Here is a 3,818-nt window from a genome sequence, read left to right on the forward strand (position 1 = left end):
ACGGGGCAATACTTTTCTTTAAATGTCACAGAAACAACAGGAATAGCTCTAGGAATCCTTACACAGGTCTGAGGGATGAGCTTGCAACCCGTGGCATACCTGAGTAAAAAAATTGATGTAGTGGCAAAGGGTTGACCTTATTGTTTACAGGTAGTGGTGGCAGTAGCAGTCTTAGTATCTAAAACAGTTAAAATAATACAGGGAAGAGATCTTACTGTGTGGACATCTCATGATGTGAACGGCATACTCACTGCTAAAGGAGACTTGTGGCTGTCAGACAACCGTTTACTTAAATATCAGGCTCCATTACTTGAAGGGCCAGTGCTGCGACTGCACACTTGTGCAACTCTTAATCCAGCCACATTGCTTCCAGACGATGAAGAAAAAATAGAACTTAACCGTCAACAGGTAATTGCTCAAACCTACACCACTCAGGGGAACCTTCTAGAGGTTCCCTTGACTGATCCTGACCTCAACTTGTATATTGATGGAAGTTCCTTTGTAGAAAAAGGACTTCGAAAAGCAAGGTATGCAGTGATCAGTGAAAATGGAATACTTGTAAGTAATCCCTTCACTCCAGGAACTAGCGCTCAGCTGGCAGAACTAATAGCCCTCACTCGGGCACTAGAATTAGGAGAAGGAAAAAGGATAAATATATGTACAGACTCTAAGTATGCTTACCTCGTCCTCCATCCCCACGCAGCAATATGGAGAGAAAGGGAATTCCTACCTTCTGAGGAAACATCTATCGAACGTCAGGAAGCCATTAGGAGATTATTATTGGCTGTACATAAACCTAAAGAGATGGCAGTCTCACTCTACTGGAGTCATCAGAAAAAAAAAAAAAGGGAAATAGAAGGGAACTGCCAAGCGGATATTAAAGTCAAAAGAGCCGCAAGGCAGGACCCTCCATTAAAAATGCTTATAGAAGGACCTCTAATATGGGGTAATCCCCTCCAGGAAACCAAGCCCCAGTACTCAAAAGAAAAAACAGAATGGGAAACCTCACGAGGACATAGTTTCCTCCCCTCAGGATGGCTACCCACCAAAGAAGGAAAAACACTTTCGCCAGCAGCTAACCAATGGAAATTACTAAAAACCCTTCACCAAACCTTTTACTTAGGCATTGGTAGCAGATGGCCAAATCATTATTTACTGGACCAGACCTTTTCAAAACTATCAAGCAGATAATCAGGGCCTGTGAAATGTGCCAAAAGAATAACCCCCTGCACTTCAGGCCATACATTTCAATCCCTGTACCTGAACAATGGAACAACTGCAGCACAGAAATAAACACCACTTCCGTTTTAGTAGGACCTCTTGTTTCCAATCTGAAAATAACCCATACCTCAAACCTCACCTGTGTAAATTTAGCAATACTATAGACACAACCAACTCCCAATGCATCAGGTGGGTAACTCCTCCCACACGAATAGTCTGCCTACCCTCAGGAATATTTTTTGTCTGTGGTACCTCAGCCTATCATTGTTTAAATGGCTCTTCAGAATCTGTGTGCTTCCTCTCATTCTTAGTGCCCCCTACGACCATCTACACTGAACAAGATTTACACAATCATGTCGTACCTAAGCCCTGCAACAAAAGAGTACCCATTCTTCCTTTTGTTATCAGAGCAGGAGTGCTAGGTGGACTAGGTACTGGCATTGGCGGTATCACAACCTCCACTCAATTCTACAAACTACCTCAAAAACTAAATGGTGACATGAAATGGGTCACCAACTCCCTGGTCACCTTGCAAGATCAACTTAACTCCCTAGCAGCAGTAGTCCTTCAAAATCAAAGAGCTTTAGACTTGCTAACTGCCAAAAGAGGGGACCTGTTTATTTTTACGGGGAAAATGCTGTTATTTTGTTAATCAGTCCGGAATCATCACCAAAAAAGTTGAAAAAATTCGAGATTGAATACAACGTAGAGCAGAGGAGCTTCAAAACGCTGGACCCTAGGGCCTCCTCAGCCAATGGATGCCCTGGATTCTCCCCTTCTTAGGACCTCTAGCAGCTATGATATTGTTACTCCTCTTTGGACCCTGTATGTTTAACCTCCTTGTTAAGCTTGTCTCTTCCAGAATCAAAGCTATAAAGCTACAAATCATTCTTCAAATGGAGCCACAGATGCAGTCCATGACTAAAATCTACCACAGACCCCTGGACTGGCCTGCTAGCCCATGCTCCCATGCTGATGACATCAGAGGCACCCCTCCTGAGGAAATCTCAACTGCATGACCCCTACTACACCCCAGTTCAGCAGGAAGCAGTTAGAGCGGTCATTGGCCAACCTCCTCAACAGCACTTGGGTTTTCCTGTTGAGAGGGGGGACTGAGGGACAGGACTAGCTGGATTTCCTAGGCCAACTAAGAATCCCTAAGTCTACCTGGGAAGGTAACCACATCCACCTTTAAACACAGGGCTTGCAACTTAGCTCACACCGGACCAATCAGGTAGTAAAGAAAACTCACTAAAATGCTAATTAGGCAAAAACAGGAGGTAAAGAAATAGCCAATCATCTATAGTCTGACAGCACAGCGGGAGGGACAATGACCGGGATATAAACCCAGGCATTCAAGCCAGCAATTGGCTACCCTCTTTGGGTCCCCTCCATTTTTATGGGAGCTCTGTTTTCACTCTATTAAATCTTGCAACTGCAAAAAAAAAAAAAAAAAAAAAAAAAAAAAAAAAGAAAAAAAAAAAAAGAAAATACAGAAGTTGAAGGAATAATGAAAAGGGAAATTAAGGGACTTAAATATATATATAGCTTAGACTCTGAAGGGAAGAAGGAGGCCTCAAGAAAGGCCCAAAAACTGGAGGAGGCACTGTCGCAGATGGCTAAAATTTAGAAGAAAGGAAAGTTTTACATACCATGTTCCAAGAAAGAGGTAGTCTACATGAGTTGTGGAGTCCCTGTGCCCCTAATTGGGTAGCTTTCTGATGTGATTGCCTGCTCGGAAGATTTCTCCCAAGTGACTTACATTCACAGCAGGTAGACTGGACAACTAACAAGGATTGATACCTTGGTGAAGAGAAAACCCCCCCAAACCCCCCCAAAATTTTCCATTTTGGAAGTTTTTCAGCTCTATCAAGTTGTACTTTAGATACAATAAGATCCACCCATTTTTATTTATTTATTTATTTATTTTTTAGATGATTTAGATTTTATTTTATTTTCATTTATTTATTTTTCTTCAATTTTTCTTTTTCTTTTTCTTTTTTGTTTTTGTTTTTTTTTTTTTTTTGAGATGGAGTCTCACTCTGTTACCCAGGCTGGAGTGCAGTGGCGTGATCTCGGCTCACTGCAAGCTCCGCCTCCTGGGTTCACGCCATTCTCCTGCCTCAGCCTCCCAAGTAGCTGGGACTACAGGCACCCACCACCACGCCTGGCTAATTTTTTTGTATTTTTAGTAGAGACGGAGTTTCACCGTGTTAGCCAGGATGGTCTCGATCTCCTGACTTCGTGATCCACCCGCCTCAGCCTCCCAAAGTGCTGGGATTACAGGCGTGAGCCACCGTGCCCGGCCTTTTTCTTCAATTTTTATTTTAAGTTTGGGGGTGCATGTGCAGGATGTGCAGGTTTGTTACATAGGTAAACGTGTGCCATGCTGGTTTGATGTACAGGCCATCTCATCACCTAGGTATAAGCCCAGCATCCATTAGCTATTCTTCCTGATGCTCTCCTTTCCCTAACACCCTGGCTCCAACAGGCCCCAGTGTGTGTTGTTCCCCATAATGTGTCCATGGATCCACCAGTTTTAAATGTACAGTTGGATGAATTTTAGTAATTTTATACAGTTGTGTAATCACCACCAC

The 3,818-nt window shown here is 43.1% G+C and overlaps 1 pseudogene; it reads left to right on the forward strand.

The window, feature by feature from the left end:
- Nucleotides 1-1,086: 1,086 nt before the first annotated feature.
- On the forward strand, nt 1,087-2,524 carry LOC126946931 (syncytin-1-like; annotated as a pseudogene).
- The last annotated feature ends 1,294 nt before the right edge of the window (nt 2,525-3,818 follow it).

The sequence above is a fragment of the Macaca thibetana genome, chromosome X, assembly GCF_024542745.1.
Source record: "Macaca thibetana thibetana isolate TM-01 chromosome X, ASM2454274v1, whole genome shotgun sequence".
Taxonomy (NCBI): Eukaryota; Metazoa; Chordata; class Mammalia; order Primates; family Cercopithecidae; genus Macaca; species Macaca thibetana.